This window comes from Rhinolophus ferrumequinum, chromosome 17, assembly GCF_004115265.2.
Source record: "Rhinolophus ferrumequinum isolate MPI-CBG mRhiFer1 chromosome 17, mRhiFer1_v1.p, whole genome shotgun sequence".
NCBI lineage: Eukaryota > Metazoa > Chordata > Mammalia > Chiroptera > Rhinolophidae > Rhinolophus > Rhinolophus ferrumequinum.
Window position 1 is genome coordinate 54824937 of NC_046300.1, and position 25603 is coordinate 54850539.

The following is a 25603-nucleotide window of genomic DNA, read 5'->3' on the forward strand; positions in this document are numbered from 1 at the left end:
TAATGGTATTTTCTGATGATAATACTCTTCGCAGTCATTAGAATTGAGCTTTAAATATCATTTTACAACTTCATTTTTTTGGTTTGTTTTTCTTTCCTTTAAGAAAGGGTTTATAGTTTAAAGGAATTATCTTTTCTTAGTAACCATTTCACACCCCACCTAGAGGCAACATGATTATAGATAACATATACTTCTCTAGATAACTTATGCATATACAAGTATATACACACATAGGTACTACACACAGACACACATGCACACATACATACACATACATCATTTTTATCTACAGATTATAAATACTTGGTTCTTACCTTTGTTTTATTTTATTTATTTCAGCTTCTTTTTATGTAATGAGTACTAATGAACGAGTCCAGAAATACTTGTTACATGGCGCACGTGACTGATGCCTTTTTTCCTCCCAGGGTAGTTTTTCAGGCATAGCGGGTTGGTGAGAAGTGATAGACATACTCTACAGTATTTGTATCAACAAGTCTAAAGCTCATTTCATTTTGTAAACTTCAATACCTCAATACCGGTCACTTGGGACAAATTACTTATGATATATTCCCTGTATTATAGGGGCTCTTTGTATTTGGCAAATCTATGCTTTGAGTCAGTATGAGAGGCAGATATTCTTTTGTCTTAAAATCTTGGACCAGTGTATTTATCATCTATGGTAAAAGGCAGTATTCACCAATATTCTTTCCTCCTCCTCCCACAGTATGGGAGGAGAATATACTTCTCTGCTCCACTGATAACAGGTGACTTGGTTTGGCCAATGAAACACGAATGGATGTACCACCTGGCCCTTCGGATCCAAAGCTTTAAATATGCACATGCAGTCTGGCTTGGCCTCTTAAGCTCTTGCCCTCTACCATGACAGCGACATGTTCTGGACAGTACCTGCTTCTTCAGCCTGGGCAGAGAGAATAAGGACACAGGTGGAACAGACCCAAACTTGGCTAAGCCCAGTTAAGCCTAGCAGAGCCATACCTACAGACTTGTGAGCAAAAAATTAATGATGTTGTTGTAAGCCACCAATTCCAGGCTTGTTGTCTACACTGCAAAAGCTGACAGATACACCATCTCTAAGTCTTAATTACTTCACCTAAGAAGTAAGGATTGAGTGTTCACCATATGCAAAATTCGGTGCTAAGTTTACCATAATGAAAATAAAAAAGTATACCATCCCTGCTTTCACTGTCTAGAGGAAGCAGATGGAAATTACGTGATCAACTTAGCAGAGGTACAAATATGAAGGAAAAAAATATAGTTCCACTAGAGCATATAACAAAGGAAAGTGACCAAGAGTGGGGTCTCAGAAAAGCCTTTCTAGAAGAAGGGATTACATGACTTGGCACGGGTAGAAATAGACTGGAGTGAGACTTTGAAGCCACGTTTAAAAAGCTCGTCTTTATCCTGGGCACAAAAAGAAGCCATTAGAGGTTTTTAATGGGGATAGAGTGAGTGACTCTGGGATCAGGTTTGTGTTTTGTAAAGCTCTAACAACGATATGGAAAGTTAATTGAAGAGAAAGTAGAATGGATGCAACAGTCCAGGTGAGAAATGCTGATAGTTTGGGTTAGGAGGCTAACATTGGAAATTAGAGAAACAGATGCATTTTTGAAGTTTAGGAGGTAAAACCAGTCTGTGAAATATAGATTGAATATGAGAGGAGGAGGAATATTCTGCAATATCACCATCTATGAAGAGATACCTCTTACAAAAAAGAGGAAATATAAGAAATAATGTCTCTTGATTATGAGTTTGATGCCATTCAGTTTATTAATTCAGTTTATTAATTAATTTTGACTACTTTAAAATAACCCACAATGATAGCTAAATTAAATTCCCTGCTACCACAATTACAAATGAAAAAATTTTATTATGGAATAATAGTATGTGTATATATAGGTCATGTTTATGAAACTTGTGAATGGTAGGAAGTACCTTTGAAAAAGTGGATAAATATCAATATAGATTTATTTAGAACTTCAAGTTGAGGCTACTCCTTTAATTTATGTCATCTTTTTAGAAAAGATGAAAACAAAAATTTAACTGCACAGACATAATAATTTCAATACTAGTATAAAGTACTCAACATGCTAAAGACTCTACCCCCTGAGTTAGCTCAAATTCTATTTCTGGTACATGAGATTTGGAAAATAATTATAAGACTTTTTTCTTGGGTGTCCTAAAAATTCAAAAAGGAGTTTGTTCCAACCAACATCAGAGTAATGGCTCATGGCATCACAGTTTAGCTTCTGAAACAGACAACTGTAAAGCACAGTTGTCATGTTGTCTAAATTGCATAGACATATATACAGGGGGTGCCAAAAAAATGTATACAAGTGGATACTTTGGTCAACGTTGCTCAAGCGGTCGTTTGCCATAATCAGAAGTGTCTGGACGCTGATGGTAACCACTTTGAGCACCTCTTGTAATTGCAGAAGTCAAACGTGACTTGTATCCATCTTTTGCTATTGGTATACATTGAGTGTTACAGTTTTAATAGTTTTCCTTTCTTAAAATGTGTATATATTTTTTGGGGAGCCAAAAAACTGTACATACACATACCATATATATAAAATTCTAATTACACACCTGGCTCATGAAGTAGAGAAGGATGTTAGGATGGAGTAAGCACGTGTACACACGTGTACATGTACACATACACAAATATCTCTGGTTCAAGTTTCTCTCTCCAGACCCACAGAGCAGACATCTGTGGTATCTACCAACTAAGCTTCTATTCCCACCCAGATTCTTTTAGGATACCAGCCCCTCACCAATAGCAAGCCGTCCTGGTAGACTGTCAAACAAAATACCTCACCTGCCCCCAGGAAAGAGACCAAGGCTGGGCCAAACAGATGGCCTGCTCTGGGAATTTGACTCTTGACAGTCCCGTGTGACACAGGAACACGCATGGCTGGAGCTGCAGCATTTCAATGGGAGCATCCAGAGGAGACTGTCATTTCTGCAACCAAGATGCACAGAGCTGCCCTACCGTCATTTATTCCTGAGGCCTGCTGCTGTTCTGCTTGCCCTTTGCATCCTATGACCTGCTTCCCATAGCCTTCCAACCCATTACTTTTACACGAGTGGAAGCTGATTCTCAGTGAGGGTAATTAAATTGCTCAAAATCACATAGATTTAAAAAAAAAAGGCTGTATTGGGATTCACATTTCTGTTGGTGTGACCCCAGATCCATGATCTAATTAATATATTCACTATATTGCTTCCTACTATCATATTTCAAATGAAATTTGTAAAAAGCCCAGTAACTTTTTTTTATTGCCCTAGCGCACCATTTGACTTACAATGAAACGTAAACTACATCTGCTATTTTGCTATTTGCAAGTGACAGATGACTTAAATGGCATGTCCAATTTAACTAGACCTCTAAACACATTTATGTTTTCATATTTCCTTCAGATGATTTTCTGTGGCTACGCTACTAATCCAGAATGATCTCTCATCCTCTGTTCACAATGACTTGTTCCATTTTCAGAGACAACTGTCTAATGAGTGAGCCTCTTTTACATTACGAGTAGAATTTTCCGTTGGAGCTAAAGATGGAGAAGATGTGTTTGTTTTGTTTTGTTTTCCATTTTCTTATGGATTCTTCTTTCATTGAATATTCCATATTCCTGATTAAGAGGCCTTGCTACCAATTCAATCCTTATCAACATTAGCATTCAGAGATGCCAATGAGTGAAGCAAAGGCCCACCTTGGTGAGGCTACAGCTTGGTGAGGTTGACTACAAAGAACATTCATCTGCAGAGTCACCAGTTCACTTATTCTGCTCTCTTTCTACCTTTGTCTGACAGTGAATGCAGTGACAGCTCCACTAGCAAAAAATGGTAGAACTCATCAAACCAGGGTCAGGAATGACGAATGCAGGAGACTTTGGGCAGCAAAAGGAAGTCAGATACCTGAGCCAGGCATCCTGGCGAAAGGGGAAGACTGAGTCATCACTGAAAACCAAGCATAGTTTCAGCAAAGATTTATGGAGAATGTCTGCAAATACATAATTCATCAGAAAATCAAATCCAATTCCACAGATTCTGCAAGCCCAAAGTAGTCCAATTGTCATTAAGTTTCTACAAGCATTTGGTTAAAACAGTCATACTTCATTTTTGTCCCCCTGCATGGATTTCAGAAACCCTATGGCAAAATATCTCTCTCAAGTATTATTTTTATGCCTTGAATTTGGATGGAGTATCTGTTCATTATAATGGCAGCTTTTTGGCCTTTTACCTCTTTTACTTTTTGTAAAGCCCACCAAATACTGACCCTTCCACTAGGGTCAGAACCAATGAACCAGCCCGGGGAGAATCTCAGTGAAAACAGATCTCATGGGGGACAATAAATAACAGGCTTCTAAGAACCTGGGTTCAAGCACCGGCTCCACTATTTACTACCTGAAAGGCTTTGGACAGTTTTGTTACTTTACTGAATCTATTTATTTTATAATATGGACAGGAATAACAATTGTATGATTGCGCTAACAATACAAAATGATAAATTTAAGGTTTTAGCACAGTTTGACACATAGGAATCGTGACTCTACTGCCATTGTTAAAAATTCTTTGAGTACATTTCTGCACCATGGACGTACTGTATGCATGCTACATGTTCAATGGTGAACAACAGATTCATGGTCTGTAACCTCGCCAGTCTTAAATCTGATGTGACAGACCAAACAAGAGGCAATTCCAATAAGGGATGAAAAGTGTTCTGATAGGGAAATTAAACTTTCCGACAAGTAGGCTATTTTTTGTAATAAAACTTTAAAACACATGTATGACATTGAGGTTAGGAATCTAGACTCTGTCATCAGACTGAACTGGTTGGAGTCCCCCATCTGTCCATTACTGTCAGTGTGACTTTGCACAAGGTTTTTCATCGGTGAAATAGAAAAGATAATAATAGTAACTATCTTGAAGGGTTTTTATGAGGATTAACAGAGAAAACATGCAAAGTAGTTACCACAGTGCTGGACACACAGTAATCCTTCAATAAATATTAACTATAATTACTAGCACAACCTCAATTTCATTAGTACTGAGCTTTACAGAAATGGTTGTCACTCTCCAGAATGTCTGGAGTGCACAAACATTGCTCTGTGTGTTTTGAGCAAATCCAGCTGCAACTAGAACAAAATCAAAGGTATCTCTCTAAAAATACTTTCTGACTCAGATCACTCATCTTTGGATCCAAATTTTACAAATGTTGCTGTTGTCATTCTGAAATTATTTTGAGTTACTATAGGATGGTACAGTAAATACAAGAGAAGAGAAATATGAATATAAAATGGTAGAATGTGAAGGAGTTAAAAAAAAAAAAGGCAGAAAAAAAGAATCAAGTTTTTCCTTACAGAAGAATGCCAGGCAATAAGTGTAGAAAAAATAGTAGAATTAGATAGCCAGCATTTTGTAAGCCCAAAATTATAAATGACTCAGGCAAAGATCATCAATGAATGCAAAAACTAAACAAATGGGAGAAATTTTATTTGAGAACCAGATATTCAGATGAGAATTAAAGTTGTCATAAACCTAGGAAAAGACTGATTGTTCCGTAGCTATGGTAACAAGTAGCCTCCAGAACCAGACTGAATGAAGCTTATTCAATTGACACTCACTTGTTATTCAACGAGTGACAGCCCTTTGTTGCTGAAAATCAGCCAATCACAAACAGATTGACATATCTCCAAGTACCAACTAATCAACTTTCTTTCCTCTCATGAGTAAACATGCACCCGTATATCATGTCAACCCCCTGACACCTCCTAAAATCTACCAATCCCTAATTCCCCACTTCCCAGTTTGATCTGCTCAGAGAGACTGTAGCTAACCAGCACAATTCTCCTTTACAATAAATTCTGCTTTGTATTTTTATTTCAGATATTGAGAGTTGGTCTGCAGTATTACCCCACTACATACTGAGTACAAAGAAAAAACAAAACTGTGTCTTTTACAACAGGATGATCTGACAGTCAGCATCTAGCCAAGTGGTCAAGCTTAGCAGTGCCACCAGCGATTCGAGTGGTCAAACATGACGTGCCCTGATATGATGCAGGGGTAGATAAACAATATCACCTATGTGGTGTCCTTGCCAGAAATGTTTGACCTCATGTGTATCATGAGAAAAAAGTCACATGGATTAAGTCCTTTTGCTGCCCTCAGTCTCCTGCATTCTTCATTTCTGACCTTGGTTTGATGAGTTCTACCATTTTTTGCTAGTGGAGCTGTCACTGCATTCACTGTGGAACATTACATGGAAATCTTCAAATGATTTGATATCATGAAGAACCAAGGGAAGTGTTACAGACTAAATAACCAATTGCAATGTATGAACCTTGACTCAGGATCTTGGATCATGGAGGAAAGAAGCCAATTAAGGAAATCTGTGCATAGAAAATACGATGAAATCAGTGAACTGATGTGGACGTTCTTGGGTTCAGCAATAGTGGTACAGTTGTGTAGAAGGGTGGCCTAATTCTTGGGAGATACATGCAGAAGTATTTAGGAGTGAAATGTTTTGATGTTACTGAACTCAAGGGGTTTGGGGCTGGGGTGTTCAATTCAAGAATGAGATGTGGTTGTCACTAGGTAGTTTCACTTACTTGCAGCAAGTAAACAAGACAGGGGATTCACATCCAAAGCTCTGTCTCCCAGAAGAGAGGTTTAGTCATCGCATATGTACACTATTTGGTTAATTACATGTCGATATCTTCTTTGCAGTTGGCTACACTTACAGTTGGGTTCCTGTCAAGCTCATCCTGTTTACAGGTGAGTCTGCAAAATACAATGCTACATTTTGACATTTAGCAAGAACAGCATTTGGTAAGAACTGCCCAGACCTTGTCCCATCTAACATTTCCCCTCTGAGATTTTTCACTCCTTATTCTCGAGGGACTGGGGACGAGGGTCATATTTCTGTAACTGCTTCCTGATGAACATGGATGGAGTACGTCTTTGAGTTAGAGGAGTGAAATTTTCTGGCTGCCTTCCTGATAAAAGTCTTGGGGTCCCGAGGTTCTGAGATCCAATAGGTCTGATTTTGAAGAGCAGCTTGAGGTCAGACAGGGGTTCACACACAGGAGCGCTATGGATCTGGTTCCTTGCTCTCAGTGGGTAGTATGCAGCTGGCTTCTCTCGAATGTGATGCATCCAGGAAGCTGTATCTTGTAACACCAAATGAGGACCCGTCCAAACTTATACCCAGTTCCCTGGATCCTATGAGTGTAGAACACCCTGTGCTGTCCTATCATTGGGTCCAGACACCCTAGAATTTTGGAGGAGCCCAAAAATGGTCTACGACAAATAAGTTCAAAAGGACTTAACTTAAACGTTCCAGTAGGTGCTGGCCTGATCGAGGTCAGGGCAATTGATAGTGACTTAAGCCAGGTCTCATGGATTTCCTGGCACAGTTGGCCAGGTTCTTTTTTGAGCAGAAGTCCCAGGAGAAAGAGCTCCTGCTTCAATGGTCTTGTATAAGGATACCGCTGCATACCGTGCCCTCCTAACTCCACTGGTTATAAAGCTACTCCCATCGATGAACCATATTTTTTCTGAGTTGGCTAATGACTCACTGTTTCTGGGAGATTAGCCAGCGGGGTCTAAGGGTTACGAACAGTAGAATGTACGTCCTGTACTACTTCATTCACGGCCCTCAAGCCTTGTACAAATCTATATTCTCCTGTCCCCGGTTTCTTAACAGCAAGGAAGGGAGTGACTGGGTGACTGGCTAGGCCGAATGCAACCCTGTTCGAGAAGTGTTTTAGGACGAGGGCAATCCCCGTTTTTGCCTCAGGTTTCAAGGGGGATGGTTTCACCCTGGACCAGTGGTCTGCTTGTTTGAGTACTACTTTAACAGGTAGGGCATACTCTGCCCTTCTGACTTTTCCTTGTGCCCCAACAGCCAGATTAACCTGGTCAAGAATCTCTGTGGGCATAGCTCCCTCGTCTTTCAGGACCTGATGGAGCAGGGCCATGAATCTACCCTTTGGTAATATTATAATACATACCCTTCCGGAGAGTAAGAACAGAGTAAGTGGCTCCAACATCTAACAGAAATTCAATTTTCTCCCTTTCTACACCCAGAGTAACCTGGGGCTTCTCATGGGAGATCAGTATCTTTCAGAGCCAAAAGGGGAGCCCCAGTCCACCAGTCTGGGGTAACTGCAAAGAATTAGGGTCTTCACTTTCTTTCCTTCTCTGAGGATGGTTGGGACACTCTGTCTTCCAGTGTTCCTCTTATTTGCAATATGCACACTGGTTAGGCTTCAGCTTTGCTGGATGCCGTTGGCTGGACCCACGGTGGAGCCGGGGTTACTCACCCAAGGTGGTCTTCCTCCTCTGGTGCCCAGATTACCCAAAGCCTGGGGGCAACAGCCAGAAAAGCGGCTTGCTTTTTCATCTTTCCTTCTTCTTTCTTTTCTTCTGCTATATCCCTGTTGTTGAAAACCCTGAAGTCCACCTCTACCAATTGTGCGGTGGGGGAGGAAGGTCCTACTGCTCTCTTTTGTAACTCGCTAGGGATATCGGAACACTCTGGGACGTGAAGGAGATATTCAGCAGAGTTTCACTCCCCAGGTCCTCAGGGTCTACTGTCATGTATTGCCTAAAGCATTCTTTCACTCTTTCTGAGCATGTATAAATGCTCCAGTGCAGCTTGCAGAACACCCTTGATCTCCAGGGTTTGTCTTTTTTCTTAAAATGGGTTCCTCAACCTCTTGCCCATCGGAATTTTCTGGAGAGCACTGAAAAGAATACAGAATCCTAGCTATTCATTAGGCCTAGCAAGGGGTCCAGGAATCTGTGTTTCTAAAAAGCTTTCCAGTTTCTTCTGCTGTGTGACCAAGAGTGGAAACTATTGCTTTCAACCTTACCCTTACTTCTCTAAGGAGATCTCTGCAAGAGTATAACACCTCCTACCCCAAGACCATAGACTCTTTGTTTTCTTTTTTTACTTGGCCCGTTACTACACTTTCGGTAAAAATTAACTTTTTTGCCCCTTATCCTTCAGCGGAAGGGAAACAGTGGGCATCTTCTATATGAATAGATGAACAGTAACTATTTTTCTAAGAACTATGGGTATTTAGAGAAGGCTATGTATTCAAAGAGCCCACAAACTGTGCTTCATTTTTGGCTTATACATAAAACCAGTAACTCTTCCCATACAACCCCAAGCATGCATCTGTACATCATTAGCCATAGACTAGCCCCCGAGTCCTACAGCCAAATCTTTGCTGCTCAGTCTTACTGGTCTCCCATTACCTCCACTGGAAACCACTGGCCTCCTCCATGATGGTGGCGCAGCCTGGCTGATGGGGACCTCAGTGTTGTTCAGGACACTGCTGGGGTGCCATTCCCATTCCCCATCATGAGTCCCACCCTGGCTGCAGGAACTCCAGAAAGTGGACTCCTTGGATGGAAGTAGAGCAGGCGTTACGGGGGAGAAGCTTAAGTGTGACAAGTAACAAATGTGATTCTAAATGATTTCATGGGAAATGCTGAAACCGGAGGAATCAAAGAAGCAGCACTTAGAAAACAGTGCCTCCTGAATCCACAATAGCCTCCCAGCCCCGAACAAAGCTGCCTTGGACAGGGCAGGCAGTTTCCTACCATCGACACATTTGTTGTGATTTTTAATTTATATAAGTATTTAATTTCTTTAAGTCAAATAAACCAATACAGTTCTGGAGAATGCACACCATGGGGCTGCATTTGGGATGGAATTTGAGTTTCCCATAGCCGGCACTTTTACATATAAAGCAAATGTAAATGTGCACACAGAGAACAAAATCCAGCTCCTGCAGGAGAGACGCTAAAGGGTGGAGGACTCTAGGAGCCCATAACCGCTAGCCCACAAAAAAACCACTATCAGTGACCCAGGATTCCCTGACAACTAGACAATCAGACCACAGATCGTCCCTCCAGGATGGCATGGATTGTCCTGCGGGCATTCCTCAACCCTCCCGAGTTAGATACACTGAATCCAGTGTCCCAGAGACAGCACCTGGCTGACCAACCTGAAACAAAGGTTGCAACAGAAACATAGTTATCCCTCCAACAATCCTATACCCAAAATGGGAATAGAAACAGTTATTAAAGCAACCACAGAGGCTGACCTACCACCTTTCATCCAAAGCACTGAACGGAACAGGTACAGGTGGCCACTCTGCTTCACTGCTGAGGCAAGACCAAGCAGCCATTCAGGTGGTCAGCACCGAGCGGGAGGTTCCGAGAGAACAGATTGCCCGTCCAGTGGAGATCCAGGTGAGTAAACCCAAGATGAGCTGCTTCGCCAAGCACCCACCAGGCCAGGAGGGAGTCCTCTCAGGGGAGGTCCACATGAGTCACCAGATTTGTTATCAAACTCAAGGGGTTTGCCACTTGGGGTGTTCTATTCAAGAACAAGACATGGTTGTCATTCAGTAGTTTCATTTACTTGCAGCAAGGAAATGAGACAGGAGATTCATATCCAAAGCTCTGTCCCCAGAAGAGAGGCTTAGCCATTGTTTATATATAATACTTGGTTAATTATGTGTTGATTTTTTTCTTTGCAGTTGGCTACACTTATCCAGTTGGGTTCCTGTCAAGCTCATCCTGTTTACAGCTGGGTCTGCAAAAGACTGTGCTACATTTTGACATTTAGCAAGAACAGCATGTGGTAAGAAGCACCCAGACCTTGTCCCTTGTCCTATCGAACACTGATGTCTTGCAGCAGCCTACTCTCGGATGACTTGGCAAAGGGAAATGTCTGACTATAGAGAACCAGTATATCAAGACGTTAAAGTTGATGAGTCTTGGTGAGAGAGACACTGAATTGTTTTTACAATTTTTCTGTGAGTTTGAAATTTTTTTATTTTTATTTATTTTTATGTCAAAAATTCCATTCACATACTACATTTGGAATATCCCAGATATTTTCCTTCTGCCCCAACTTCTCACTTACAATCAAAATAAATCTGTTGTACTGTAAGTATTTTTGTAAGTCAGCTCATATCTTTTTTGGGCAGAAGGAATGGCCCAAATTAGCAAAGTTCAAAATATTTAATCTACAAAATGATTTTCCTCCCACATTAAAAAAAAAAAAAGACAAATGTTTTTCAGTTAAGAATAACCAGGATAAGATTCTCTTTGGAGTTTAAAAATCCTCCAAGTCTTTATCACAGGGCATTTTATCTCCACTGTCAATAAGACGGCCTAGAAGTCTGTGAAAGGAGAAGAATCTTCTGGGATCTCTCAGGGGAAATGAGGCCATCTCGATGCATTCCCATAGACACACAAAGGTGCTATGAGCATCACTGGGCTTTGAGGATTCCCTCTCTGCTGCCCACACCGACACTAGTCTCTAGTTTGCATCTGAGGAGTCCCTTGTGGGAACACTGGCCTTAGTCTATCAGAAGAGCATGAGGACAGAGGCTGTGAGGCTGGATACAATGCAGCTGGCTGCCATGCCCCCAGGGGACTGCTTCAGAAAAGGTGAAACAAGGCACACAAGCGAGTTGGCACTACTGACCTACAGGTACCTCGAGGTACCGGGAGGAAAACCTTTGATGTGGAGCATAGGATTGTAGCTTGAGAAACAAGCTATCAGGCAAAGGCAATACGATCCTAGTATGAGCTGAAGGCTCGAAGAAAACCCACCGTGGGACCTGGGCGGCGGGGAGGCAACTTTGAGTACCGCTGGAAGGCTGCAGAGCTTCCCCTACATATAGGAGCTCCTGCCCTTCCCTGGTCCAGAACACAAACATCGACTCTGGACAGGATGGGGAGGAGAGGAAGGAAAATCTGTAAGTTTACGGGATGTGAACTGCAAACAACCGAGGGAATTCAGTGAGGGAGGAGGGATGATGGTTTTAGTATTTCTGAGTTTACAGGAAGAGAAATGCACTCTGATAACAGCCCCAGCCCCAAAGGGAACTAACCATATGATTTTAAAAGAGAAAAGAAAAGGCCACTTTCACAGACCTGGCCCTGCTAAGGAAAACAAACCGGAAAGGGAAGTTTAGGCTTTAATAATAAAAATGTACATAAAGAGAAGGAGAAAAAAGAGTAAGAAAACTAGTGGAACACAAAATCACACTGGACTCCTGTAGGGCTCATATCTACACAGAAACTTAATAACAGGAGAGCTTGCATTTTCCACGTTAATCCCCGAATGCGCGGGACAGCCCCCCAGTGTAAATACCATCACCCTCATTTTAATCCTGAGGTAACTGATGGAAAGACACATTCAGTTACTCCAGGGCTGCTCCCAACAGGAGGCACACGAGGCAAGGTTCCCAAGGGTATAATCCTCAGCCACGCCTACTGCCTCTATGACTTCCAAACCACCCTTGCCTTTAGAAAATAAGCCTTCACATCTTCGATTTCTTTTCAAGTGAGAATTAAATCAGAAACAGTACGGAAGACAGGAGACATTAGAGCTGAGGCAAAAGAGTGGGAAAGCACAACTATGGGGTTCAGAGAGCCGTTCACACGCTTTTTGTTCTCCATACCCCTTAAGAAACAGTAGTACATTTATACAGTGGGGTATCACTCAGCCGTAAAGAAGAATGAAACCTTACCATTTGCAACAATATGGATGGGCGTAGAGAACATTATGCTAAGTGAAATAAGTCAGATGGAGAAAGACAAATAATCTCACTTATATGTAGAATTTAAAGAATAGAATAAATGAACAAACCAACCAGAAACAGTCTCAGAGATAATAGAGGAAAAACTGAGGGTCGCTAGATGGGAGGGGGTGGGGATGAGAGAGAAGGTGAGGGGATTAGAAACCACAAATTTGTATTCACAATATTGCCATGGGGATACGAAAGACAGTTTGGGAAATATAATCAATAATGTTGTAAAGATTTTGTCGGGTGTCAGATGGGCACATGTCTTATTAGGACAACCACTTCACAGACAGTATAGATGCCTGACCACTGCAATGTACACCTGAAGCTGAAGCTGAAGCGGAATAATATTGAATGTGGACTATAATTTAATACATTTATAGTCACTTGATGGAGTACAGCACAGGGAACAGAGTCAACAGAATTGTAACAGCTATATACGATGTCAGAGGGGCAGTAGATTGGGGGAGGGAGGTTATCACTTTGTGAGGGGTGTAAATGTCTAACTATTACATTGTTTTGTATACCTGAAACTAATAAAAACAAAAAAAACTGTTGAAAATTATTGATGACACAAAAGAGTCTGTGTTTTTGTGGATTATAACAACTGGTATTTTAATGAGAATTAAGAACATTTTAAAAGATGTACTGGTTTACATAAAATAATAAACCAGGGCCGGCCCGGTGGCTCAGGCGGTTAGAGCTCCCTGCTCCTAACTCCGAAGGCTGCCGGTTCGATTCCCACATGGGCCAGTAGGCTCTCAACCACAAGGTTGCCAGTTCAATTCCTCGAGTCCCAGGAGGGATGGTGGGCAGCGCCCCCTGCAACTAAAATCGAACACGGCACCTTGAGCTGAGCTGCCGCTGAGCTCCCGGATGGCTCAGTTGGTTGGAGTGCATCCTCTCAACCACAAGGTTGCCGGTTCAACTCCCGCAAGGGATGGTGGGCTGTGCCCCCTGCAACTAGTAACGGCAACTGGACGTGGAGCTGAGCTGCGCCCGACACAACTAAGACTGAAAGGACAACAACTTGAAGCTGAACGGCACCCTCCACAACTAAGATTGAAAGGACAACAACTTGACTTGGAAAAAAGGCCTGGAAGTACCCACTGTTCCCCAATAAAGTCCTGTTCCCCTTCCCCAATAAAATCTTTAAAAAAAAAAAAAATAATAAACCAACACGTTAACATAATATTTTTTATAATATTTTCTAAAACAAAACAGTGTGAAGAGTGGCAGTGCTTTACACTTCAGTAAAGCTCTTATGAATGGCTTGATGAAAGACAACTGCATTCTCATTTCTACTTCTGTGACAGTTGTGCAAAAGTTAACTGCAGCTTAAAAGGTTAAAAGCAATTGCAAAAACTGCAATTACTTTTGCACCAACATAATATATTCAACCTATTACATTTCTCTTTTGGCTGAAGTGTAAGAAGAAACGCTGGTCTCATACAGATATGCAGTTGGAAAAGGAAAGGCCTCACAGATCCCCTCGAGGGCCTCAGGGACCCTCAGAAACCCGAGGACCGCTGGCTTAGATTATGGACTCTGGAATTAGACTAGTTGGGATTGGCTCTGCCACTTAATAGATGTTTGATCTAGATTAGTTAAGCTCTGAGTGTCTCATTCTTTCGTCTATAAAACGGAGGCACTCCATCTATAAAATGGAGGCCTCATAGGGTTGCTTATAAGTTTAAATTAACATTTATCAAATGCTTAGAAAAATATCATGGCATATATAAATGTTATATGAGTAATGCTAAATAAGAAAATAAAATGAATGGTCACTTGGTTTTGCAGGCAGAATCTCTGTCATGGGGTGACTTCATTATACTGAATTCTATGTTCTCAGCTGGGACAACAGGGATCACTTCAGTGAACACATACTGGAATGAACAATTACAGCCATGTTATAATAAAGAGAGTAATAATAGAGGCCTAGTAAATTGAGAATTCAATTGACATGCACACTTCAACTACCTGAGACTAGGAAAATAAAATTGGAATCTCCACTGCACAAAAGATGGGTAGCAGTATCTTATCCTCAAAATCCTATTATTTTCAAAGTCACACCACACACTGGGAATTCTTTAATGCAATTTAGGTTCACTTTGGGCCTTAAAAATATGTGGGGAAGCTGTTAAAATATATTGTTTAATAACAAAAAGTAAGTGAACAATTATGAACAATCAAGAGTTACTACTAAAGAGAAATCTTAGAAGTTCTCATCACAAGAAAAAAATTGTAACCATGTGTGGTAATGGATGTTAACCAGACTTACATGATTAGATGTAATCATTTTGCAATGTATAAATATATCAAATCATTAAATTGTACACCTAAAACTAATGCAATGTTATATGTCAATTATATTTGAAGTTTTTAAAAAACTAAACACTATGCCGGGTTTAGGTTAAATATATTTCTATTTGGACAACTTTTTATTAATTTCAGTTCTAAAAACTGACAAAGGTCATTCAGGAGGTAGTCTGAAAAATAAACATAAAATGAAGAAAGACCTTTCCAGACATACAGAAGCTGAGGGAATTTTCTAACACATGACCTGCACTACAAGAAATACTGAAGGAGGCTTTTTGACCAGCATAAATTGGGATAATTTGTGACAATCAAAACATAAAAGGGGGGAGAGTAAAGGTCTGTACTGGAATATGGGAATGGAGAAAGTAAGCATGCTGAAGAAAATGGAATACTTTAAATGAAACTTTCTTTTACATCAACTTAATGGTAACCACTCAAAAAAAATCCAGAACTGAAATATATAACGTAATTAAAAAAGAAAGAGGGAAAAATCATAGAATACCACCACACAGAAATAACAGACAACAACAAAAAGGCAAAGAAACAATGGAGACACAGACTTACCAGAAAACCAAAGATAGAATGATAGGAAATCCTCACATAATCAATCATCACCCTAAATGTAAATGAACTGAACTCACCAATAAAAAGGCACAGAGTACCAGATTAGATCCAAAAACTAAAGCCAACCATATGCTGCCTCCAAGAGACACATCTCAGCTACAAGGACAAGCATAGACTCAAAGTGAAAGGGTAGAAATTGACACTCCAAGCAAATGGTATCCGGAGAAAATCAGGTGTAGCCATACTGATATCAGATGAAACATACTTCAGGATAAAAAAGGTAAAAAGAGACAAAAATGGACATTTCATAATGGTAAAGGGGACTATACAACAAGACGACATAACAGTCATCAATATTTATGCCCCCAATCAGGGAGCACCGAAATATACCAAGAAACTACTAACAGAACTAAAGGGAGAAATTGACCAAAATACAATTATAGTACGGGATCTCAATACATCACTGACAGCTGTGGATAGATCATCCAAACAGAAAATAAAGAAATATCATCTGTAAATGACACATTAGATGAAACGGACATAATTGACATTTATAGAGCACTTCATCAGACTAGAACATCAGACTATACATTTTTTTCCTAGTGTATGTTGAACATTCTCAAAGATAGACCATATATTGAGACATAAAACTACCCTCAGCAAATTTAAGAAGACTGAAATCACACCAAGCATATTCTCTGATCACAAGGCTTTGAAATTGGATACCAACTGCAAAAAGAAAGCAGGAAAAACCACAAATATGTGGAGGTTAAACAACATACTTTTAAAGAACGACCGGGTCAAAGAAGAAGTAAGAGGAAAGAACAAAAGATACATAGAAACAAATGAGAATGAAAATACATCCTACCAAAATTTTGGGGATGCAGCAAAAGCAGTTTTAAGAGGGAAATTTATATAATTACAGGCCTATCTCAAGAAACAAGAAAAATCCCAGATAAATAACTGCACATTACAACTTAAAGAACTAGAAAAAGAAGAACAAATGAAACCCAAGGTCAGCAGAAGAAAGGAAATAATAAGAATCAGAGCAGAACTAAATGAAATAGAGAACAAAAAGACAATAGAAAAAATTAGTGACAAAGAGATGGTTCTTTGAAAACATCAATAAAATTGACAAACCCTTGGCTAGACTCACTAAGATAAAAAGAGAGAAGACACTAATAAACAAAATCAGAAATGAAAAAGGGGAAGTTATCACGGATGCCACAGAAATACAAAGTATCATCCAAGAATACTATGAAGGACTACATGCCACCAAATTCAACAACCTAGAAGAAATGGACAAGTTCTTAGAAACATAGAGCCTTCTTAGGCTGAATCACGAAGAATTGGAAAATCTAAACAGACCAATCACCCATAGGGAAATGGAACCAGTCATCCAAAATCTTCCCAAAAGCAAAAGTCTGGGACCAGATGGCTTCACTAGTGAATTCTACCAAACCTTCAAAGAGGATCTAATACCAATCCTGCTCAAACTCTTCCAAAAAATTGGAGAAGAGACAGTACTCCCTAACTCATTTTATGAGGCCAACGTTACCCTGATACCAACACCTGGCAAGGACAACACAAAAAAAGAAAACTACAGACCAGTATCTCTGATGAATACAGATGCAAAAATCCTAACTAAAATTCTACCAAATAGAATGCAACAATGCATTAAAAAGATTATTCATCACGACCAAGTGGGGTTCATCCCAGGGGCACAAGGATGGTTCAACATACGCAAATCCATCAATATGATACATCACATAAACAAAATAAAGGACAGAAATCATATTATATCAATTGATGTAGAAAAAGCATTTGACAAGATACAACATTCATTTATGATTAAAACACTTAATAAAACAGGTATAGAAGGAAAATACCTTAACATAATAAAGGCCATATATGACAAACCCTCAGCTAATCTCATAATTAACAATGAAAAGCTGAAGCCCTTTGCTCTACATTCAGGAACACGGCAGGGCTGTCCCCTGTCACCTCTGCTCTTCAACATAGTGTTAGAAGTCCTCGCCAGAGCAATCTGGCCAGAGAAAAAATAAAAGGCATCCAAATTGGGAATGAAGAAGTTAAATTGTCACGCTTTGCAGATGACATGATACTATATACAGAAAACCCTAAAGACTCCACCAAAAAGCTATTAGGAACAATCAACAAATATAGTAAAGTTGCCTGCTACAAAATCAACGTACAAAAGTCCATTGCATTCCTATATACCTCCAATGAAATCTCAGAAAAAGAAATTAAAAAAAAAATTCCTTTTGCAATTGCAGCAAAAAGAATAAAATACCTAGGAATAAAGTTAACCAAGGATGTGAAATTACAATTACTGTCATTTTTTTTGATACTGACAATGAAAATTACGTATATTTTCTTTAGACATGGTATTTTAACTAAGTGAAATAAGGCAGAAAGTAGTTCCAAATGGATTTCAAAAGTGTGTTGCCTTAACTTTCTAGATTTGTATGTCTTTATGAAAATTTTCTTGGGGCCTGGTTTAAATGCCCTAACTTTAGAGCTGAGCCAGCTCTAGAATACCTGAAAAACCATCAAACAGCCCTAATAATGAGGTCAATTTGACATGAAAAACTGGTAGTAAAGAGCACTTTATACAACATTAAAAAAGCCTATACTCCCAGTACTATAGTGAAGCCCACAGATGTCCCGTGAGAGTTGGGGAGGGGCCCAGGAGATCCACGCAAGGTGGAGTCTTCCATCTGAACTGGACATTGGTGTGAGCCAGTGTTTCTAAGCTGTGATTGGCAGAATGCTTGCTTCACAGAATCCTAACAGGAATGATGTTAAAAATAAATAAGAAGCGCTCTGTGGTAAGATAAATTTAAGATTCTCTGAGCTGAACAAAGCCAAGGGGTTATCTTATTGTAGGAATTCTCAGTGGTTTAAATTTGCTAAACTCATTTGTAAATATCTGAGGGCGGAGGGAGAACATGGCACAGAACACTTCCCAAACTTTTCGGAACTTGGAAAGTGTTTCTGAGAAACAGTTCAAGGCATTAGAGTTCTGGGTTCCCCTTAGGGAGCCTCCTGTCTTGGTCCTGGGGGAATCATTGGAGGGGAAGTGTGGTGAGCAGCACAATGTTTGGCCCACAGGGTCATAGATCCTGTTGAAGCCTCAGTGGTCTAGGGCCCTCTGGCCATCTGGGCTGGCACCTGAGGAAACCATTACTTTCCCCTTTGCTCATGGTGCTCCTTCATGAAGTTCCGACAACAATCCATGGTAATTAGACAGGAGGATGCACAGGCTCCAGCTCCAAAACATCTGGTTTATTTGCTCAGGTTCTTTGAATTCTGTTTTCCCTTGAGAAATCAGAAAACCAATGCCACATGTCTATTTACACTGTGAAAAGAAAGTAGTTAGGACCCATGCATTTGTCCCCAAGTAACTCTGAGTCTTCTGCGGTTTGAATGGGATAGTCCCCTGGGATCCAAGAATGCTGGAAACCTGTCTTGCCAATCACCTTCTCACTGCCCTCCCTCAGAGGTTCTGGAGACGGCTATGTACCCAAGGAACAAGAACGTGCTTGATGCTATCGCTGTATTTACAGCTATTTGACTGTTGAGCTCTGCTAAAGACTTGAGGTCTAAGTGGAACTTCTAGTTCCCTTTCCTTTCCCAGATCTAAATCCCAGTACCTACCCTGTCCAGCCACCAGAAGAAGTTGGGTGGGGAGTGGGCAGGAGGATGGCTGGAAACTATGGTTGGCTCAGTGTACTCACCAGCTGCCAGCCTGGAGAAGCTGGAAAAGTAAGAAAGAAGGCTGACAGGTCAGCATCAAGCCTGTAAGAAATAGACCCTGGCAACAAGCCCCATCCCATCTGATGTAATAACCAAGAGGCTGATTGTCTTAGTTCCTTTCGGCTCCTAGAACACAGTACCACACACTGGATACCTTTAAACAGCAAACATGTCTTACAGTTCTGGGTGCTGGAAGTCTGCCAGCAGGGTGCCAGAATGGTCAGGAGCTCATGAGAACCCTCTTCTGGGTCACAGACTGCTGACTTCTTGCTGTGTCCTCACGTGGTAGAAGGAACAGGCAACGTTCTTGGGCCTTTGATAAGGGCATGAATCTTATTCTGAGAGATCGGCCTTCATGACCTAATCACCTGCCAAAGGCCCCTCCTCCTAATGTCATCACATTGGGCACTAGGATTGCAACCTACGAATGGGGAGGATACAAATATTCAGACCATAGCACCGATGGGCTTCTGATAACGAAGAAGCGGAGAAGTAGGAGTCAGCATATTTGACTCTGGACATGGCCTGCTTGATTGGATGACGTATGGAGACCAGACTCCACCCTTTGCTTCCCCTTGTCTTGCAAGCACCTGAACACCTAGTAAGGGCCAAGCCATGTCCCTACAGTAACTACTAACATTACATTGCTCACCAGGTCCCATCTGCCTGGAGGAGCGGCCCTGGACCGTAAAATCATCCTGTTCTGGGCCAAGACTGGGCGCTGAGAGGAGGGGCCAGTGCCACCTTCTTTGCCCACTGAATGCCTCCACGTAGCTACGCCTCCATCCTTTAAAGGAGCTGAGAGTGCAGTTTGATTGACCCCAGTACATGGGTCAGAGAAGATTAGCGGAGCTGTTTCCCTCACTCTTCTTTCTCTGGGTAACATGCTCCCACCTGAAAGAGCTGGGGTTCCGTTTCTGAGCCTGTTGATTCTGATCCTGGCCGAGGACCCCAGACTCCACTGAACAGCATTCTGAAAGGTCAGCGGCGTACTTATGCGCCCTCAGTACATTGAGACTGCCCCACAGACACAGAGTTCTTCTATTTTTTGTTGTCATTCTTTTCCTATTAAGAAATGTTTCCTTATGTATAACCTCGTGCTTTTGTACTTTCTTTGTGGAGACAGAAAACAGCTGTTTTCTGTGGGTGAGTCTAACAGGTGTTATGTGTGGATGAGTCCTCTGTACATTTAAAGATTCTTGAACTTACTTTATCCAGGCTGAAAAGTCCAGTCTTAATCTCTTTTCATAAGTCTTGTTTTCCTTTCTTTTCACCATATTGTGAGTGTCCCCAAAAACAGTTTCTTTAAATTTGTTAATCATTAGAATCATCTGGAGACCTTTCTAAACATATTAAAGCGCACATCTCTCTCTAGACCTGCTGCATAAGAATTATAGGGGCAGGGGTGGTTCATAGCTTGGGCAGGAATTACCATTCTTAAACAGGACAAATAAATTATTGCGATCTTTATGAAGTGTGTACCCAGCGTACAGTTCTCCCTTTCTCAGGGAATGGCACCCAATCTTCAGAGGTGGGTCCCTGGCATCTACGTTAGCATTAGCCTCATGGATGGACAGACTTCTGGTCCAAACAAGACCAGAGTCTTTTTCCCAGAGTTTGGAGATGAAACTTAGAGATAAGAGGTTACTCTCTGAAAGTGAACAGAAATATGACCTGGACAAAAGGGTAACACCAAATTATGACATGAAGATAAAGAGCAGATAAAGATGGCCTTCAGAGAAGAAGTAGAATGAAGAAGATGCTCTCTGAGAGATTCAAGAGATAAAAAGCAGGCATTCCGATGACTCTGTAGGCAGTGGGTGAGTCCCTGCATTCCTGCCCTGGAGTTTCATGAAACAGTCTATGTCCTATGTGGTAGAAGTTCTCTTTTTGCCTAACCTAGCTAGAGTAGATTTTCATTAGCAACCACGAAAGGGACCTAACCAAATACAGAACTAACAGCTGTACCAGAATACTTGATAAGCTCACAGCTTACGTGTTCTGTCCCTGTTGACTCCCTATGGAACTCTCTATTTTGCTTTCTTGAGAGGGCACATGCTTTCTTGACTTCTAAATAGTATTTCATTAACAACAACTGACTACACAATTTTAATACACTCCAAGCTCTGAATGAGTACTGAATGGTCTTCCATGGAAAAATCTTTCCAATTCTTTCAATAGGGAAAAACGAAACAAAACAAACAAAAAAAATCTCACTAATATTTACTAACTGATGCATTCACTGAACAATCTGTAAAGTCAATACTATTATTGGCCCATTTTACATGTGAGGAAACTGTGGCAAAGGGAAGGGAAATAACTTTCCTTAGGTCACAGAGTTTGTAAAGGTGAAGCTAAGATTTAGACCCAGATGTGACTATGCAGTCCAAGATTTCAACCATTTTGCTATATTTGGGTTGAAACCAAAGCTCATTGTTTGAAAGCAAAACTCTGGATGCTACTTGAGAAGTAATGTGTGAATATTGTTTCTTAACCATGAGAGCAGTCCAGTTAGGAATCTACAGGAAGAAGCAAATAAGGAAGGTTAGAGGGCTCTGGCAGTTTTCATAGATGAGTCAGGATGAATTATAGGGATGGAGGTGCCATCTTACCGTTCATTTCCTCCTTTAAACAGATTCCTGATTGTATTCCTATATGCATCCCTTCCCCTAGTGGTCCATGTTCTAGGGGAGGCTGGCCTCCATGAAAGGATCTTATTTGTCCAAATTCTAAAGGGGCTTTACTTGACTGCGTTTGCAGTACCCCTTCTTTGGAGGAAGACAGACAAGTTTTCTAAAAAAGTTCAAGCACCTCCTAGCCACCCACCGTGGGCCCCGCTTGATGTCATCAGGGTTTTCACTGTTGCTGGTGATGCTGTGGCTGGAGAGAGAGTCCCAAGGGTGACATTGGGAGGCTGGGCTAAGGACGGTGGTGCTGGAACCAGGACTGAGTTCGGGAGTAGCTGTCCTGGTCCCTGATGTGTGCTCGGAAGCGGTGTTCCTGGGGCTTGGTCTGTGCTCGGGAGCCGTGTTCCTGGGGCCCGGTCCGTGCTCGGGAGCTGTGTTCCTGGAGCCGGGTCTGTGCTCGGGAGCCGTGTTCCTGGGGCCCGGTCCATGCTCGGGAGCAGAGGGTTCAGCAGTGATGGTCCTGGAACCCCAGCTGTGATTCTCAGTGGAAGTCCTGGAGCCCCAGCAGTGCTTGGGAATGGAGGGCTCAAGAGAGGTGGTCCTGGAGCCCCGCCTGGCCTCTGAAGCGGCGGTCTTCGATCGCGTGCTGGATGAGGTGGTGGTGGTCCTGGACTTAGAAACGGTGGTGCTGTACTCCAGCATGGCTCTAAGAGTGGCACACTCTTGGGCCTTCTGCCCTGGCTCATGGGACATGGGCTGCTGCTCTGCCTGCTGGAAAACGGACCACTCTGATTGAACCTTCTGGGCTGGGGAGGGACTGCGGCTCTGGAACTGAGGAGGATGGAAGGGCTTTACATTGATGGTGCGAATCTTGGGTTTTGGTTTGTGGGTGTGTAACATGCGGTATGTGGCCATGATCTTGTTATTGTAGGTTTTGTTTGAGAATGTGTCCTTGATATCGTCCCTGTGAATGCCCAGATTCACCATCTGTTCCATTACCCAGGGGTCTGTGGCATCGCTGGGTGGCTGGATATAAGGTTTCAGTTCTTCTTGGCCCATGTTGAGCCACGGATCTGGCATGATGGCCTTCAGATTTTCTCTCTGCTCAGGGATGACGGTTAGCAGTTTTTTGATTAAGCTTTCCACCTCAATGGATAGATAAGATGGTACGACATACCGCCCTCTGACTATCTTCTTCTCCATCCTGCCCCAGTTCTTTGCCTTGAAAGGGAGGGTGTTCGTAAGCATCTCAAACAGCAGCGCTCCCAGGCTCCAGATGTCCGCGGCACAACCATCGTATGTTTCGCACAGGAACACTTCTGGGCCTATATAAGGGAGAGTGCCACAAAACGTGCTGAGCTGATGGACGTTGGAGGATGCGCCAACTCCAAAGTCTGTAAGTTTAGTGTTCATCTGAGCGTCTAACAGCACGTTTTCTGGCTTCAGGTCCCTGTGAGCAATGCCCTTCTCGTGGCAGTAGTGCACTGCTGACACCAGCTGCTGGAAGACGCCGCGGGCCGTGTCCTCCAACATGTAGCCGTGGTCAGACAGGTAGTCCAGCATGTTCCCTCTGGGCACCAGCTCCATGACTAGGAAGAGGTATTCCGGCGAGGTGATCACGTGGAACAGCTGGACGATGTTAGGATGGTGCAAGTCTGCCATGCAGCGGACTTTGTGCAGGAGAGACAGGTGCGTTCTGTCGGAGACCCGTTGGTCCATGACTTTCACAGCCACCATCGTCTTCGTGAGAATGTGCTTGCCCAACACGACCGTGCCATGGGAGCCCTCTCCGATGATTCCCTGGAGCTCGTAATGGGCACTGACGGGCTCCTGGTCAACAGGGATGTCTGTAAAGTCCCGTAACATGGTGCCTCGGTGACTACGCTCACTGATGATACTAACTATGCTCTGCAACTGTGCTAATAAGCAATAATAACTAGACTGACTACGCTGACTAAATATACTAACTGCATCAACAATATCACTGTGCTATTAAACATTAATAACTGCAGTAACTACACTGACTTTATATATTAACTATCAATATTACTAACTGTGCTAATAAACAATAACTATACTGACTACGCTGACTAAATATACTAACTGTATCTACAATATCACTGTGCTATTAAACAATAATAACTATAGTAACTACAGTGACTATATATATTAACTATCAATATTACTAACTGTGCTAATAAACAATAACTATACTAACTAAACTGACTAAATATACTAACTGTATTGACAATGTTACTGGGCTAATAAACAATACCACGCTAAAAGGTCCAAGTCCAACAGGTCCCCACCAATCAGCTCCCTGGGCTGTAACGGACAGAAAGCTCAGCCCAGCCAGGGCCTTATATAGCGGCTTTGGGTAATTCCCTCCCACTGGTGCTTCATGAGCTCAGAGCCAGAACCTGACCATATATGGCTAAGGAGAAACTACAGTGGTTTCTCAGTTTGGGGTTTCAAGACCCCTTTACTCTGAAAAAATGGGGGGGGTCCCAAACAAATTTTCGGTTATGTGGCATATTAAAGACTGATATTTACTTTGTTAGAATTTAAAGTCTGTAGGATACTTAAAAAAAAAAAAAAAAAAAAGGGACGTGTATTAGAATGTTTTTCCAGGGGTGAATAGTGCTGCATTTTGAAAGCCCCTAAGATGATTTGTTTCCACTCCCTCAGCCAAGAAATGGTGCTGCCCCTTGAGAAGCATTACTTGGGTGTATAATAAAGTAACATATTATGTAAAATGCTCATTTAAAAGGTATCTACAAGCACTTGTTCTTTATAACCACCTTGTGCTTATTAATACCTCGCTCAGCTGAGTAGTTCCCTGAGAAAATACTTTCATCTGTGTATTCATTTTCCATATCTTCAGTTTTTAGCTTGTTGGTCGGTTTTCTTTTTAAATAAAAGGAACCTTGTTAAAAATAGAAAATAAATATTTAAATAAATAAATAAATAAATAAATTCCTAGGCTGTGGATCCTGCTTTTTCCTTGTCCTCTGGCCACTCCCCAGTAAGGCGGAACTTTCTGTTTAATGATGCCTCCTCCACCAGCCATCCTGCCCCTGGGACAACCAGTAGAACAACAAGCCAGGTGGGAGGTGAATAAGTGGGACAGGAAACAAGTTTCCACAGCCAAATAAGTTTAGGGGATTCTTAACAGAATAGGGATTGCAGGACTTTCCAGAATCTTTCATACGGTAATATAAATTATGACTCTTCCAGAAGGGAGGTATAATGACAACTCAGTGTTCTTACTATTGTGGGGGGTCTTGTTTCCATGTTATATTATTTTAGCAACACTGAAGAGACCAACATGGCCACGGCCCACCAATGAAATAACTCAGACCTACTGGGTTATCAAAGGTCTCTGTCTGACCTTTAAAATCATATGGCTCTAATTTGCATGTTCCTCTGAACTAGAGTTGTGATGTATGTAAATGTCATGGTTCACATATATATATTCTACTTCTTGTTTGTTTCCTTCAGAGTTCTTACTGCTCCTTCTTTCCTTCTTTCCTTCCTTCCTTTCGTCTTTCCTCCTCTTCCTCCCTCCTTCCGTCTTTTCTTTTTTTCCTTCCTTCCTCTCTTCCTTCTCAGCCTTCACCTTCTCCCCCTTCTGCCTCCCTCCCTCTCTCTAGCGCTCTCCATCCCTGCCTC

General features: G+C 41.7%; 1 protein-coding gene across 8 annotated transcripts in view; it reads right to left on the bottom strand.

Moving 5' to 3' along the window:
* The window catches only part of FHIT (fragile histidine triad diadenosine triphosphatase), a 1395299-nt gene that overhangs the window by 731229 nt on the left and 638467 nt on the right, over positions 1–25603 (bottom strand). The window lies entirely within an intron of this gene.